A 16286-nucleotide genomic window follows, 5' to 3' on the forward strand; every position below is an offset into this window, starting at 1 on the left:
ATTGGCCATCAACATTTAAATGTTTAAATTATAAATGTAGATGTCTTAAATGTGCCTGGTCTAATTTTTTTTGTTTTTGTTTTTTTGTGTAGAGGTTTAGTATGTGAATGAAGGTGTTTACATGTTTATTTAGACAATAACCTCCTAACTGTATTTTTTTTTTTTTAATCTTACGTAAGATGTGTGAAATGTTTATGGTAATCAATTTCTGCTAGCCAATCTGCTGTTCCTTTATTGCATTAATAAACACAACATCCGCTTAACTTGAAATATATATAGTTTTTATTGTTTGTCATATTTTTTTTTTTTTACTGAAAATATAAAATTATTTACATTAAAAATTAAAAAATGTTTGCAGCTGGTCCACATTAGCCAGCAAGGCTTCAAGATTTTGCTGCATGGTGGCCAGAATGCCTGCAAAAGTGGTGGGATCTCCAACTGCAACATCTGAAATTAAGAGGCAACATAAACATTACTAACTTACTCACATTACCTATTATACAAGCAAGGCACAAAGCACACTTTAATGCAGGCATGTCCAAACTGAGGCCCTCCAGCTGTTGTGAAACTACATATACCAGCATGCCTTGACACAGTTTTGGGGTCAGAGAATGCAAAAGCTGTGTTAGGGCATGCTGGGATGTGTAGTTTCTCAGCAGCTGGAGGGCCGCAGTTTGGACAGGCCTGCTTTAATGGTAAAGTGACTACATCATGGCTGTTTTAAGGATAAATCAGTAGCAGAACAACACACAAGCCTGCTCAGCAATGTTTTTTTTTGTTTTTTTAAAGTGTACCACACCATGGGGTACATTTACTACTATGGGAGTTCTATTTAAGATGGGACGTTGACCATAGCAACCAAACAAATTCGACATATCTTGTAGAAGGGGTCTAAAAAATTACAAGTATAATCTTATTGGTTGCTATGGGCAACATCCCATCTTAAAGAGAACTACCATCTTAGTAAATGTAACACCATGTTGGCATTCATTCACATCTGGAGTAAAGCCAACTTATCTTTTTTGAGGTTGGCCCTGCATCATCTCACTGCATATCAACATCTTCAGAAGGACCACATATCGTAGCATGCCCACACTCCATGAAAGCCTGCCTTACAACATAAGGTCAAACAGCTTTATAAATGTAAAAATCCTAAATAGTAGGAGTGTAACTTTCACAACACAAATCACTGTGTCCTTAGCCTGCCTAACAAAGTGACTCCTGTGACTTTAATTTGAAAATATTGCAATACCCAGGCACAATTGTAAAAGTAAAACCACACAAAAAGTACCACTCAGGTCTAAATGTTTTGCATATAATGTATCACATACAAACCCTGTTGTGCAGCCAAACCTGTCGACATAGTGATTGGCGACCTAGAGTGGGCATCCTCAACATTGCAGATGTAGACACTGTACATATAATGTTCCTCACACAAATGTAAATGCATCATCCATACCATGATGAAGAAGACAAGCATTTAACCTTGACAAAAGATTGCCCACAGTACAACACTGCATTTATTTGAATGTGTTTAAAAAAAAAAAAAGGAATGTGTGTGAACTTACTCTCCTCTGCCACTTGCCCACCTCCCTCAAGTGGCTCCGGGGCCTCTGCTGCCCATTCTGTTGGCGGCAAAGGTGGCTGGATGGGTGAGGTTGGCTGGATGGGGGATGGGTGCTGGATGGGGGAAGGAGGCAGGATGGGGGAAGGAGGGTCTAATTGTGTTAGAGGATGGAAGGGGGAGGACCTAACAGAGGGGGTTTGTGAATGATAGGGTGAGGGTGGTGGAGTGGATTTTTGGGACACAGAGGGGGAGGGGGGCAGAGAGGGGAATTGTGCAAGAGAGTGGGATTGGGCCGGAGAGGGTGATTGGTCGGGAGAGTGGGATTGGGCTGGAGAGGGGGATTGGGAAAGAGAGTGGGATTGGGCTGGATAGGGGGATTGGGAGAGAGAGTGGGATTGGGCTGAAGAGGGGGATTGGGAAAGAGAGTAAGATTGGGCTGGAGAGGGGGATTGGGAGAGTGGAATTGGGCTGGAGAGGGGGAGGTGGCTGGAGAGGGGGAGGTGGCTGGAGAGAAGGAGTGGGCCGGAGAGGTGGAGGTGGCTGGAGAGGGGGAGTGGTCCGGAGAGGGGGTGTGGGCTGGAGAGGGGGTGTGGGCAGAAGAGGGGGTGTGGGCAGAAGAGGGGGAGTGGCCTGGAGAGGGGGAGACAGAAGGGGAGGGGGCCTGAGAAGGGGCCTGGTGTGGGCTCCCAGCAGCAGCTTGCCGTTGTGCTCGCCCTAGAATGACATATGCAATATTTTGGTTTTAGCATATACATTTATAACATCAGCATATTCCTATTACTCTGTTCTGTCCCATGTTAAAGAGACAGGGGTAACATTAATAAGTTTGTTAAATGTTTAAACTGGTGATGTTGCCCATAGCAACCAATCAGATTATACTTAACATTTATTAAGCTGCTTCTATCAGATAATATATAGAATCTGATTGTTTGATATAGGCAACATCACCAGTTCCAAAAACCTCCCACATTATAAAATTAAACCCACTGAGCAAGTTATTGGGTTCAGTTGACAGCCTGTGTAGCAATTATGCACAACAACATTCACTTTTGCAGAAGCACCTTGATACACAGTCAGTACTGCTTGCCCTACCCACACACACACACTGTCATGTTTATTCTACAATAGTTTATTGTAAGTGTGCTAATTTTCACACTCTCACTTAGTGAAAGTAGGCAAAGTTTATGCTAAAAATCTGTTATGTACTGTAATATTTTACTTACTGCACCTACGTATGTTACGGATTTGTTGGCGGAGCTCCGCCAACAGGTCCGGCGTACGCCTGCGGAGGTCGCTCCAGCGCCTCTCCAACTGTATGATGGTCCTCCTGCTGCGGACACGGGTCCTCAATGAGCGGCGGACCTCCGCGTAGGCCTCGCGCTTTACCCTATTTGGGACAAAGGGCCCTGCGTGGCCTACGCGGCGGTCCATTACTGCCACCAGGACGCACAGCTCGCGGTGCGTGAATGCTGCTGCGCGCATCATGGCAATGGCGTTTTCCATATATGGGCTTATATTTAAAGTGTGTGGTGGCATGTGATTGGTTGGAAATGTATGGTGTCATCTGTAATAAGCTTTATTGATATGTATACATTGATGTGCAGGACAGTTTGTACAGTTCTCATGGGCGGAGATTCGCACCCGCGGACACACACACACACACACACACACACACACACACACACACACACACACACACACACATACATATCATTCAGATATGGCTTCAAATCATAAACATATTAGTCTTCACATATATATAAATTAAAAACATTTTTTTAAAATAAAAACCATTGTATACAACAATCTTACACAACATACATGAAAAGGAGAACATTACATAAAAAAAACTGTACTGAAACAATATAAAATACTCTCTAAACTCACTCAGAAATGTACTCTCAGAAATGTCCACCTTGCTTCAGTAATTTTCAGCATACACCCACACCCACACAGGCTGCATGCAGGGTGCTTATATAGCCAGTGCAACAATCAGTGGACCAATTTGCATAATATACACCTGCGCGGAATTCCGCACCGGAAAACACACGCAGCTATAAATAGCTAAACACTCGTGCATACACACATGCCACCAGCAACATGGCTACTCGTGAGCAGACGGCAGCAGAGATGGACGAGGTGCAGAAGCAGATGGCAGCTTTAGCACACAGAAGCTTAGCATTGCGGAGGCAGATGCTTGACTTTGCCAATGCTGACTCTGAAATAGCAGGACCCAGTACTGTACAAACTCCTTCTTCTGATACCCAGGAGTTAGGAGTGAATCCCCTACCAGACATAGCTAGTGGGGAAACTGAGGGTGATTTCGGACTAGCAGCTCAAACACAAACTACACAAGCAGCTAGTGAAGAGGAAGATGGTGAGGAAGGTCAGGACGATAGCTCACAGGCTACTTCCAAAAAAAAGAAAAGACAGCCCGCCTTTACTAAGAGGGAGTTACGGATTTTGGTCACACAGGCCATGCAAAAAATACATTGAGGACCCAAAAACATGGGTGCTGCAACCAAAGACAGAATTTGGAGGGACATCACTAATTCTGTTAATGAAGTCGGCTCAATAGTCCGCACCTCGCAGGAAGTTCGAAGACGGTAAGTGTATATTGCCAGTCCATTTTCTGTGCCAAGTATTCATAAAAAGTTACTTAGATGTGATGTTGCCTATAGCAACCAAATGCATAACATGTGTACTCTATAATAAAGCAGGTTTTCATAATTTAACACTACCTTGCCCCTATTTTTCACCACATATGTAGTTGGGCCGACTTCAAATCCCGCCTGAAGGGCAAGAGGTCTGTGGAGTGGAATGCCTCGAGGGCAACAGGGGGAGGTCCTGCTTCCACTGTGGAATACACAGATCTTGAGGAGATAGTGATGGACTGTGTGAGCTACGAGGAGGGGGCTGGGGTGTCTTATATGGACACGGACCTGCCTGAAATACTCCATGCACATGACTTGCCAGGTAAGTTTACACACATATTTGTATTTTAAATTTTTTTGGATACAAAAGTCTCATATTGTTTTTTTCTACTCTTTTTCCACTCATTCTTCTATTTGCTTTGCACATAACACAGCACAGGGGGGTGAGCAGGTAGAGTCACAGGAGGGTTATGTGGCTGAGGCTGAGGTGGAGGGACCTAGTGTGTCTGGCAGTGTGGGACCACAAATCCCACCCATCCAGATTCCAACTGGCCCCCCCACCCAACCCTCTGCTATCCCGGAAATCCTGACTGAAATAGCCAGGTATGGTGAGAGCCTGAATGCTTTTCAGGACAGGATGCTCCGGGAGGTAAGCCAGATACCTGTCCGGCTCACTGAGCACAGAACCAGTGTGGAGTAAGGTGTAGCTCAACTCTGCCAAGGTCTGGCAGAGATCAGGCAGGGCCAAGATCAACTCGCCTCCTCCTTCCATGAACTTGCCAATTCGATTCGGCAAGGGCTCCAGGACATCGCTGTCTCCCTTGCCCACAGTGGCAGAGAGCCAGCCACATCGGCTCCCTCCCCTCCCCCTGCCCAGGAAGAACATCCCACTGGGCAGGGCCCTCGAAGGTCGCTCTGCAGACCAAGCCAAGAAGAACATCATCAGGCGGGAAAAAAAAAGAGAAAGTGATGTCTCTCCAGATGGGCAGCACCCATGTTTTACATGCTGCCTCGATGTATTTTTTTATTTTGGCTTGTGTGGCCAGAATGTAGAACTCCCTCAAAGTGAAAGGTTTTCTTTAAATTGTAGCCTGTGAGTTATTTGTGCCTACACCTGAGCCATCTTCCTCTTCCTAGCGTGCTGTGTATGTTTGTGTTTGTTCCGGAATCTACCTCAGTTCCCCTAAAAGTTTAGTATGGCTGGGGGTTCACTTACTTAATTGAAAACATCAAATTTTGTCAGAAGAAGGGGTTACCATAGTACAGGGTTCTGCTATGTGCATTTGGCCAATGCCATCTGCTTGCTGCTATGTCCATCTCTGTATGTGATGCTCATTTGTAGCCATGTTGTGTTGTTGATTTTGTTCTTTTTTTGAAGTAAAAAAAATTACTTTACAATTGTTTGTGTGTTTTATTAAAGGTTATGCACTCATGAAAACTGTGCCCTGTAAACTTGAACATGGCATATTGACATTTGTGGAACAAGGGAACAATCAGAATATTTAGACAAACATTGCATAGTGTAATTTTAAATCTGTATGCCTTGCACAACACTTAATTGGCCATATAACCCTCCCCCCCCCAAAAAAAAAACAAAAAAAAAAACTTGGGTTACTAGGGGCAACATGCCATAGTATTAGATATGGACACATATTCCCAAAAAAAAAAAACCCACAAACATATTAAATCACATTAAATGTAGGCTGCATTATGGTGCTCATGTTATTTGGTATGTACAAAGGAATATGTCTATGTTGAGAAGATTTAGCTGATGTAGTTTATAAGTTTGTTTAGTCACATTTGAGATTATTAAACAAATAATTAAAACATGCATTTAACATCAGTTAATTTTTATTTGTCCAAAAAATACAGTGCATTATTAGTGACTGTGTCAGATTTGTTTGTGGTAACAATACAAATATTAAGTGGCCATATAATTGCTGTTTGTATTATTTTTTAAGAGCAGTGTTTGGCGAGCAAATGCTCAACAGGTGAATTCAGTTGCTAATTAATTGCTAATTAGAGCAGACACACACTTGTAACAGTACTTCGCAAGTGCTGAGTAGCTGCAGACTTACTCTTCGGCTGCGTCAAGATAGCGAACATTTGTTATGTACTTTTAACATAGGATACGCATTTTTGCCAAAAACACGCCTACTGCTGGATGCATACTCCCACACTAGCCGCCCACTTTCACTCCCATTTCGTAGGATTGCGAAGCCGTGCCTCTGCCACGCCTCCGTCACTCCCTGTTTTCGTTTGTGTATTACGAGCAGATTTTCTTATAGTAATTCTGCACAAGTGCCGTATCGCTAGCTTTTGCGCTTGCGCAGTTTGAGGTTTTTCTGCCATTTGCGATGATCTGCTGCGAACAACTCGGAATGAGGGCCAATATTCCCTACCACATACACACACGGGTTAATCTTGTTGGGAGCCAATTACCCTCCCTGTATATTTGTGGACTGTGGGAGGAAACTGGAGTACCAGGAGGAAACCCATGCAAGCACGGGGAGAATATACAAACTCCACACAGTTAGGGCCATGGTGGGAATCGAACCCATGACCTCATGGATGTGAGGTAGTAATGCTAACCATTACACCATCCGTGCTACCCCTGGACATCTACAGCTGGGTGCAGTCTACTATCCTTACTACTTAATAGGACTTACATTTGCATGTCTGCTGATGCCAAATTACGTAATTGCTTCTAAAAGGGAACAATTTCTTTAACTGATTCAATCCCTATAAGCGGACGGTTATGGTGGGGAAACCTGGAATTTTTGGTGGGAATCCAGCATGGGGTGTTGCTAGGGATACAAGGTCTCTAGAGACTGGGAATCACCTCTCTCATTGGCTAGAGTGCACTTGTACAAAGAAACGGGTTACCAAATGTCTCATGTGCCTCAGGCCTAGATGCTTTTATACGCCTATGTCTAGTGCTGTGCAAATAATTCTTGGTGGACAGTGGGGCATATGTATTAAGCCTGGAGAAGGGATAAAGCAGTGATAGGTGCAAGGTGATAACGCATCAGCCAGTCAGCTCCTGTCATTTTTCAAATCTGTAATGACTGGCTGGTGCGTTATCACCTTGCGCTTATCACTGCTTTATCCCTTCTCTAGGCTTAATACATCTGTCCCAGTGTTCCTGGTATGGGGGAAAGCTTGGAAAAGTCCTTGCTACATTGCCTAATGCAAACATGTGGAGGCTCTGGGGTGGAGAAGCAGGTCCAGTACCTACCCTGACTGTATGGCAACTTACACCTGCCTTACTCTACTTACAAGGTTGTGCTTGCTCATTGTGGCATAGGTGAATATATTTTTCTGTGGAGACTGGACGTTTCTTTAATTAACATGACCCTGCATTCATCAAGATGCCTCCAGTACTCTTCATCTTATCACCATAAATCATGTGACAAAAACTGGGTCGCTCCTAAACATTTGCTTTGTTTCACTCTATTAGGAAAAAAAATACAGTATTAAAAAGAGAAATAGTTCCAGCTGACGCCAGTAAATGGAGTACCAGAATCCCTCTGGGTCAGTGAGAACAGAATCCCGTAATCCCTTTTAAGAATTATCTAGTGTTTTCTCAAAAATGCATTTGCCAGGGCTGTCTCTAAATCTAAGCTGCCCTTTGGGTAGAGAACCGTTTTTCTAGGAAAGAAAATGACTTTATTTGAGATGGGACCACATTGACTAACATCTCCCACAGGCTCTTTGGTACATGGCACTCCACAGAGAAATTACACATCTGCCAAATGTACTTAACTTCTTCATCTCCGGGACACAGTTCTCCAGTTTTACTTGCGTCGCTGCGAATGTGTTCATCTCCTCACCAGAACGGTAACCCGCACACATCATCCATCACGCTGCCTTAGTCAGGATGATATCAGCCGCTCGATTTGTCATCATTTTCATTTATAACTGTAGAATAACTGTCAGCGCTCGTCATGCATCATCACTGGTGATATAAATGAGTCAAGAAACTTTTTCTATACTTATTTAACTATTATTGCATTACAGGGAATTAGGACCACAAAATGTAATTTATTGGGATGGTGTCAAACAGTGTGAGGATCTTACAGAAAAGCTCATAAGGAAAGGTGCTTTAATTACATTAATCTCTGCAAATTTAAAAATCATTAGTGAATTCTGTAAGACGTATAAATAGGTATTGGAGTTCTGAAGAAATGAAAAGACAGAGGGAGGCTATAGACATGGTGGTGGTAGTAATAATAATAATAATAATAATAATAATAATAATGTTATTTATACTGCACTTTCAGCTAATAAGAGGCAAAGGGGCAGATGTATTAAGATGTATTACGCCTGGAGAAGTGATACAGTAATAAGTGAAAGGTGATAATGCATAACGGGTTTAAAAAATGACAGTTAGGAGTTGATTGGCTGGTGCATTTACACCTTCCACTTATCACTTCTACAGGCTTAATACATCTGGCCCTTTGTGTTTTAAATACGCATTTTAAAAAAACACAAGATACGGAATAAAGTTAACAGAAAGGAGAGGTAAGCATTTGGGTTGCATGGTTTTAGAAAATAAAGGGACATAAATGAAACACATGAGTGAATAGGTTAGTCTTGAGTCTGTTTCTGAAGGATTCAAGAGTGGAGGTCTCTCGAACTGTGCGGGAAAGTGAGTTCCATAGAGGTGGAGCCGGATGGCTAAAAGCTCAACCCCCAAGTGAATTATGTAAGATTTTAGGTACTGCTCTAATAGTCCTTCATCTGCAGATCGCAGTAAGCGAGCCTGGGTGTAAGGAATCAGAAGCTGCTTCAGGTATCTTGGTCCCTGATTATGAAAATCAGTAACACAATCCTGGAATAGAATCACCATATTACAGGCAGCCAGTGAAAGAAATTGGGTGTAATGTGGCAGGAACGGGGCTGGTTAGGTTACAACCTGCGTTTTGTACCAGCTGTAAGCGGTGTATTTCTTTTGGTGGGAGACACAGGTAGACAACTTTGCAGTAGTCTAATCAAGAAAATACAAATGTATGGAGGGATCTTCTGAGGGAATTAGGTACTTGATTCTAGCTATGTTCCTCAGACAAAAGAATCAGGATTTCATTGTGGCTGATACCTGATGTTTAAGTGTCAGATGCCACCATCCAAGACAACATTGAGATTCTGCACATAGTCAGTGTACTGCATTTTCAACTCTAAAGAATGAATGCAGTTGGTTGGCTAAGCAGTATGGGGAAATATTTTGATAAAGAATCCTGTACAAAAATGTAAGATACATGGACTTCTTACTGAATTCTGTAGTGAGTTTCAGAGTCGTTTTAGTTACGAATTAATACCTTCTCAACCTAAAAAAGGCTACAAGGTGCAGTGTCACATGAGTTGTAATGAATAGGGGGGACATACCTTAGGTAGGATGGACTTGGCAATAAATGTTTTTCTTATGGTAGGTACAGTCATCACAATCTTGCTAATGCAGGAACGTCTAAAAAGCTGTTTTTATGCTGGTCAAAAAGGCATATTAAGATGCAGAGGCTGCGCTAATGTTCCCATGTCTGAATCAGGGCACACTGTCAGTTTGAAATTGGTGTTGGAAATGATGGTGCCTGGACAGAAGGTATTGAGCAGGATAGGGAAGTCCATCTCAGAATATTTCTCAAATTGAAGAGTGTCATACACATCTCTATAACATTTGTCTAACAGGTGCTTCGCAGAACCTGTCTTCTAGTCCATTGGACTGTGTATAGCAAGCAAGGACTTCTAGTGACGTGTGACATGTACCATTCGGAGGTCAAAGCTTGGAACTCACCACTCATGAACATTGTCAGTAAGTAGCTTGTGTGGTATGCCATGTGCAGAAAAGTGTCTTTTCACTGTGATTACTGTGGCACTTGTCAGTTTAGCAAGTAAGTGGAATATCAATCTACTAACACATTGGTTTCAAAACATATTTTTTAATAACGGCGCCAAAGAAAAATCAGCATTATTTTTCAACGGCACCCTTAGTGCAAAAGTTTCTTATTGAGCCAAAAAAAAAAAAAAATGAAGTTAATTGTGCTTTCCGGTTATCTGTAGGTTCAGTTATGTTGTGCTGGAAAGGGTTGCATTTCTATTTGTCCACATATTATATGATTGGCAGCCACCAGCACTGGTTTTGCCTATCACACTGACCAAACATAATTTTATTTGATCTTTGACCACCACCCATTTGGAAACCACTGCATTAACACATGTTGTATTTCCCCCTCCAAGAGATCTGCAGCAACCATAACCCAAGGGAGGTCAGGAATCTCATGGAGAGGGAACGGTTTCTTGGCATGATGGGACACAGGCAGAGACAACCCATTCAATATCAGCAGCCAAAGCAAAGCACCCTTAGTTCGCTGTATGGTGGACTCACGCTGGGGTGTCCTGGTGGGCCTATTAAGCATAGAAACCTTGAAGAGCATAAGGTATCACTAAATGATTACCATGCAAGAGAATGCCATCTGATAAGGTTAATTTATCATGGAAAGTAAAGAAAAACATGAGGTCATGAGACAATTCCCTGGAGGAAGAAGGCCTTTCATGCAGGACACCACCAGACAACCATTGGCAGAGGTCATCCATGAATATAGTATCATGGAGCTCCTCCATGCGCCTGGAGGAGAGGACATCAAATTCCTTGATATTCAGGTCATCATCAGGGACACCTGAGTCCGGGAGGTGAGCACATGATAAGGCGTCAGCAGCATGGAGGTCCTTTCCACGTTTGTACACCACATCCAAATGGTACCTTTGGAGCTGTAATGATCTTTGAATTTCCTGGACTTGGAGATGGAACCAAAGTCTGCATATGGCTGGAGGTCGCAAGATGAAAACTAGCCTTAATAAGGGTTTCTCCTCGTACACGAAATGGAACTTGTTTATTGATGCCCAATGGGTATTCAGAGGACACTGTAAAATAGTTGATCAGCAATATGTAGCATTTTGGAACTTGCAGAGGGTGCGGGAGTACCCTGGAGAGTGTGAGGAAAGCCAACCAGTAGTAACAGGTGCAGGTTGATTCGCAGAAATGCATTAGAAACTTTGGAGAGGTAGTAATATTGGCACTTGAAGTGTCAAAGGCAGAGGTTCTCAAACTCGGTCCTCGGGGGCCCACACAGTGCATGTTTTGCAGGTAATCCAGCAGGTGCACAGGTGTATTAATTACTCACTGACACATTTTAAAAGGTCCACAGGTGGAGATAATTATTTCACTTGCGATTCTGTGAGGAGACCTGCAAAACATGCACTGTGTGGGCCCCCGAGGACCGAGTTTGAGAACCTCTGGTCAAAGGGGCACACAAGGGGCACACTAGGCCTGATTGAGACGTGGTTGCAATGCTGACACTGTAGTGATCCTTTCCACGGTTGGAACTGCAAAGCAATGCAAGTGTAGCAACCACAAGTGAACAGAGGCGCCCATCGAAGGCATCGCAAAATGCTCAGCAACTGCATACTCCGTTGCAACTGCAACACAAATACAAGGAATACCAACTCTCTGAGTGCCTCCATGGGCGCGCAGAATAGCTGCGGGAGCTGCAACGCTGGCACCATGTTTTATGTGAGATTGCAGTCGCATGCCGAGACCCCCCCCCCTCCCGAAAGCGATCAGGACACACGTGCAGACACTCCCAGTTACCTACCCCAAATGGTCTCTTCCTGTCAATAACTTTGCGACTGATTCCTCACTGTGGGCAGCATCGCAAAGGTACCTTGGTGCATGAGCACTGCAGCCATGGGGGAGCAGATGGAGGACACCGGATTGTGAAGCCAAACTCTTGAAACTGCAGACTGGAATTTAGCAAGCAGGTTACAGCTAGTGATGAGCGTGTTCGGTTCCTCGGAAACCGAACCCCCCCCGAACTTCACCCATTTTACACGGGCCCGAGGCATACTCGGATTCTCCCGTATGGCTCGGTTAATCTGAGCGCGCCCGAACGTCATCATCCCGCTGTCGGATTCTCGCGAGATTCGGGTTCTATATAAGCAGCCGCGCGTCGCCGCCATTTTCACTCGTGCATTGGAAATGTTAGGGAGAGGACGTGGCTGGCGTCCTCTCCGTTTATTAATCTTGAATTCTTGATGCAAAAATATTTGTGCTTATTGCTTAATTGTGGGGACTGGGGAGCAGCTGTATTATATAGGAGGAGTACAGTGCAGAGTTTTGCTGACCAGTGACCACCAGTATACGTTGTCTGCCTGAAAAACACTCCATATCTGTGCTCAGTGTGCTGCATATATCTGTGTTCACACTGCTTTATTGTGGGGACTGGGGACCACCAGTATATTATACAGGAGGAGTACAGTGCAGAGTTTTGCTGACCAGTGACCACCAGTATACGTTGTCTGCCTGAAAAACACTCCATATCTGTGCTCAGTGTGCTGCATATATCTGTGCTCACACTGCTTTATTGTGGGGACTGGGGACCACCAGTATATTATATAGGAGGAGTACAGTGCAGAGTTTTGCTGACCAGTGACCACCAGTATATATAGCAGTACGGTACGGAAGGCCACTGCTCTACCTACCTCTGTGTCGTCAAGTATACAATCCATCTAGATTCTATACCTGTGGTGCATTTTAGTTTTGCAGTTTGCTGACAGTGACCACCAGTATATATAGCAGTACGGTACGGAAGGCCACTGCTCTACCTACCTCTGTGTCGTCAAGTATACTATCCATCCATACCTGTGGTGCATTTCAGTTGTGCGCAGTATATATAGTAGTAGGCCATTGCTATTGATATTGGCATATAATTCCACACATTAAAAAATGGAGAACAAAAATGTGGAGGTTAAAATAGGGAAAGATCAAGATCCACTTCCACCTCGTGCTGAAGCTGCTGCCACTAGTCATGGCCGAGACGATGAAATGCCATCAACGTCGTCTGCCAAGGCCGATGCCCAATGTCATAGTAGAGAGCATGTAAAATCCAAAAAACAAAAGTTCAGTAAAATGACCCAAAAATCAAAATTGAAAGCGTCTGATGAGAAGCGTAAACTTGCCAATATGCCATTTACGACACGGAGTGGCAAGGAACGGCTGAGGCCCTGGCCTATGTTCATGGCTAGTGGTTCAGCTTCACATGAGGATGGAAGCACTCATCCTCTCGCTAGAAAAATGAAAAGACTTAAGCTGGCAAAAGCACAGCAAAGAACTGTGCGTTCTTCTAAATCACAAATCCCCAAGGAGAGTCCAATTGTGTCGGTTGCGATGCCTGACCTTCCCAACACTGGACGGGAATAGCTTGCGCCTTCCACCATTTGTACGCCCCCTGCAAGTGCTGGAAGGAGCACCCGCAGTCCAGTTCCTGATAGTCAAATTGAAGATGTCAGTGTTGAAGTACACCAAGATGAGGATATGGGTGTTGCTGGCGCTGGGGAGGAAATTGACAAGGAGGATTCTGATGGTGAGGTGGTTTGTTTAAGTCAGGCACCCGGGGAGACACCTGTTGTCCGTGGGAGGAATATGGCCATTGACATGCCTGGTCAAAATACAAAGAAAATCAGCTCTTCGGTGTGGAATTATTTCAACACAAATGCGGACAACAGGTGTCAAGCCGTGTGTTGCCTTTGTCAAGCTGTAATAAGTAGGGGTAAGGACGTTAACCACCTAGGAACATCCTCCCTTATACGTCACCTGGTCCGCATTCATCAGAAGTCAGTGACAAGTTCAAAAACTTTAGATGACAGCGGAAGCAGTCCACTGACCACTAAATCCCTTCCTCTTGTAACCAAGCTCCTGCAAACCACACCACCAACTCCCACAGTGTCAATTTCCACCTTACGCAGGAAAGCCAATAGTCCTGCAGGCCATGTCACTGGCAAGTCTGACGAGTCCTCTCCTGCCTGGGATTCCTCCGATGCATCCTTGAGTGTAACGCCTACTGCTGCTGGCGCTGCTGTTGTTGCTGCTGGGAGTCGATCGGCATCCCAGAGGGGAAGTCGGAAGACCACTTGTACTACTTTCCAGTAAGCAATTGACTGTCCAACAGTCCTTTGCGAGGAAGATGAAATATCACAGCAGTCATCCTGCTGCAAAGCGGATAACTCAGGTCTTGTCAGCCTGGGTGGTGAGAAACGTGGTTCCGGTATCCACCGTTAATTCAGAGGCAACTAGAGACTTGTTTGAGGTACTGTGTCCCCGGTACCAAATACCATCTAGGATCCATTTCTCTAGGCAGGCGATACCGAAAATGTACACAGACCTCAGAAAAAGACTCACCAGTGTCCTAAAAAATGCAGTTGTACCCAATGTCCACTTAACCACGGACATGTGGACAAGTGGAGCCGGGCAGACTCAGGACTATATGACTGTGACAGCCCACTGGGTAGATTTATTGCCTCCCGCAGCAAGAACAGCAGCGGCGGCACCAGTAGCAGCATCTCGCAAACGCCAACTCGTTCCTAGGCAGGCTACGCTTTGTATCACCGCTTTCCATAAGAGGCACACAGCTGACAACCTCTTACGGAAACTGAGGAACATCATCGCAGAATGGCTTACCCCAATTGGACTCTCCTGGGGATTTGTGACATCGGACAACGCCAGCAATATTGTGCGTGCATTACATCTGGGCAAATTCCAGCACGTCCCATGTTTTGCACATATATTGAATTTGGTGGTGCAGAATTATTTAAAAAACGACAGGGGCGTGCAAGAGATGCTGTCGGTGGCCCGAAGAATTGCGGGCCACTTTCGGCATTCAGCCACCGCGTGCCGAAGACTGGAGCACCAGCAAACAGTCCTGAACCTGCCCTGCCATCAGTGGCGTAACTAGAAATTTTTCTCCCCCAAGCCAAAAAATCCTTCGGCGCCCCCCCCCCATACACCCCGTAATTGCCTGCGGCGCGCGCTGGCAAAAAGGGTGTGTGGCTTTGTCGAAATGGGCGTGGCTTTGCGTGGAGGGCGTGGCATTGCAGGAAAAGACTACCTTATACCCCAGTTTTGCAACCTGCACGCCCAGACGTTGGCCACCACAGGAAAGAAAAATAATCCTGATTCATGCCCCTTACATTATTTGTCATTTTTCCTCCTTATAGTAATGCCCAGTATACATTATTCCACATACTGCAATGGCCCTTAGACATTATTCCACACACAATCAGTGATCGCGCTGAGCCAAAAAAAAAGTGGGTCCCAGGGACCCTTCACTTTTAAAAATTGGGGTCCTACCGGTCTTTTTCTGGGTCCCATCGGAATGAAGGTTCTTATTAATTTTAATCTTGTTTGGACACTACAAAAGTGTTGCAAGATGGGGGGGATGGGGTGACAATGCTGCTGGGCTGTGTAGCATGCAGGACACCCTGCACCAGAGCTGTAACTAGACATTTTGGTGCCCTTAGGCAGAAAGTGAATTGGTGTTAGACCACTCAGACCATAAAGAACAGGTAGTGCGCGCCGTAGGCGCGTCGCAAAATTTTAGGGGCGTGGCTTCATAGGGAAGGGGCGTGGCCACATAATAGTGTCAATTCACATTACACCACAAAGTAGTGGCGCTTATACACATTGCACCAGGTAGAACCTCCTATGCACACTGATCCAGGTAGATCACGTCATACACTTTGCTCCAGGTACAGCACGTCATACACTTTGCACCAGGTACAGCACGTCATACACTTTGCACCAGGTACAGCACGTCATACACTTTGCACCAGGTAGAGCACGTTATCATACACATTGCCGCTAGGTAGAGCACGTTATCATACACATTGCCGCTAGGTAGAGCAAGTTATCATACACATTGCATCAGGTAGAGCATGTTATCATACACATTGCCGCTAGGTAGAGCAAGTTATCATACACATTGCCGCTAGGTAGAGCAAGTTATCATACACATTGCGTCAGGTAGAACACGTTATTATACACATTGCGCCAGGTAGAGCACGTTATTATACACAATGCGCCTGGTAGAGCACGTTATCAGCCACATTGCGCCAGGTAGAACACGTTATTATACACAATGCGCCTGGTAGAGCACATTATCATACACATTGCGCCAGGTAGAACACGTTATTATACACAATGCGCCTGGTAGAGCACGTTATAATACACATTGCACTAG

At 44.7% G+C, this 16286-nt stretch overlaps 1 long non-coding RNA gene across 1 annotated transcript in view; it reads right to left on the reverse strand.

The window, feature by feature from the left end:
* Positions 1 to 259: 259 nt before the first annotated feature.
* The window catches only part of LOC134966711 (uncharacterized), a 72532-nt gene continuing 56505 nt past the window's right edge, over positions 260 to 16286 (reverse strand). The window contains exons 2-4 of the long non-coding RNA XR_010188694.1: positions 7501 to 8179; positions 1569 to 2281; positions 260 to 447 (exon numbers count right to left, since the gene is read on the reverse strand). This is a non-coding gene — a long non-coding RNA (uncharacterized LOC134966711). The remainder of the gene's footprint in view (positions 448 to 1568; positions 2282 to 7500; positions 8180 to 16286) is intronic.

Source organism: Pseudophryne corroboree, chromosome 10, assembly GCF_028390025.1.
Source record: "Pseudophryne corroboree isolate aPseCor3 chromosome 10, aPseCor3.hap2, whole genome shotgun sequence".
NCBI lineage: Eukaryota > Metazoa > Chordata > Amphibia > Anura > Myobatrachidae > Pseudophryne > Pseudophryne corroboree.